This window comes from Meriones unguiculatus, chromosome 17 (assembly GCF_030254825.1).
Source record: "Meriones unguiculatus strain TT.TT164.6M chromosome 17, Bangor_MerUng_6.1, whole genome shotgun sequence".
Classification (NCBI taxonomy): Eukaryota; Metazoa; Chordata; class Mammalia; order Rodentia; family Muridae; genus Meriones; species Meriones unguiculatus.
In genome coordinates, this window is record NC_083364.1 from 50,170,613 (window position 1) to 50,172,402 (window position 1,790).

Genomic DNA, 1,790 nt, shown 5'->3' on the forward strand with positions numbered 1-1,790 from the left:
GTTTTTTAGGGGTTACTATGGGAACCCTGTGGCTAATAATTCAATTAGATGTAACTCATTTCTAGTACTGGAAATTTTATTTGTTAAATAGAAATGTAGAGTTGGGGATCTGGCTCCTCAGTTGCTGGGAATTTAACTTATATAACCTCCATACATCTATATAATTTAGGAAGCTTCTGCTCTCTTAGGTTTTCCATATACGTCTTGAAATGGCCCTTAGTTTTAGCTGTCCTCTTCTGTATTCGTTCTTTCATACTTCAACTTCCTTCCCTTTCCACATTTGATCTTCCCGTTCTAGCCCTGCCCTCATCCATTTAAGCTGCTTATTCTATTTCCTCTTCCTAGGAAGATCTGTCCATAAGCCCAGGTCCCTTATTCTGTACATAAACTCTGTGATTATGTGAATTGCAAATTGTTATTTGAAAACTTAACAGCTGACATCCATGTATAAGAGAATATACATTGTATTTGTCTTTCCGAGTTGGGTTACCTAACTCAGAATAAATTTTTTCCTAGTTGCATCCACTTACTCCTGAATTTCCTGATTCTGTTTTTATAAAAGCTGAGTAATATTCCATTGTGTAAATATATCACACTTCATCCATTTCTCTGAAAATTCTCTGTTCAGATTTCCCATTTTTAATTGGGTTATTTGTTTTCTTGATCTCTAGTTTCTTGAGTCCTTGTATACTTTAGATATTAGCCCTCAATTGTATGCAAAGTTGCTAAAAATCTTTTCCCATTCCCCGCTGCTTTGTCTGAATAATGATGTCCTTTGCTATGGAGAACTTTTCAGTTCCATGAGGTTCTATTTATTAATTATTGATTTTAGTGCCTGTGCTAATGGCAATCTGTTCAGAAAGTTTTTCCTCTGCCAATGAGTTCAAGACTATTTCTCTTATTCTCTTCTATAAGATTTAGTATAAGCTTATGTTGAGGTTTTTTAATCCACTTGAAGTTGAGTTCTGTGCCGGGTGATAAGTGCAGATCTATTTACATTTCTACACAACACTCATACAGTTTAATAAGCACTTTTTTTGAAGGGGACCTCTTATTTATATTTATATAAATAAGTATATTTATACCTTTCTGTAAATTTCCCCTTTTATTTTAAGGTATGTCCCTTGTATCCCTAGTCTCTCCAGGAATTTTATCCTGAAGGGGTGTTAAATTTTTTCAAAGGCTTTTTCTACATCTAATGATAAGATCATGCAGAATGTTTTTGGTTTTTTTTTTTTTTTTTGATTCTTGATTTTTTTTATTTTTTAATTTTTATTAATTACACTTTATTCACTTTATATCCCCCCATAAGCCCCTTCCTCCTCCCCTCCTGATCCCATGCTCCCTCGCCCTTCTTCACACATGCCCCTCCCCAAGTCCACTGATAAGGGAGGTCCTCCTCTCCTTCCTTCTGATCTTAGTCTATCAGATCTCATCAGGAGTGGCTGCATTGTCATCTTCTGGTAAAGCTGCTCCCCCTCAGGGGGAGGTGATCAAAGAGCAGGCCAATCAGATTACGTCAGAGGCAGTCCCTCTTCCCATTACTATGTAACCACTTGGACACTAAACTGCCATGGGCTACATCTGTGCAGGGGTTCTAGGTTATCATCATGCATGGTACTCAGAGAATGTTTGATTTTGTTTGTTTGTCTGTTTGTTTGTTTTTTGTCTTTCAGTTTTTTATATGGTGGATTACATTTACCATTTTAGGTACTTTGGAACATCACTGCATCTCTGAATTGAAGCCTACATGATCATGGTGGATAATCTTTTTAATATGGTCATAGATT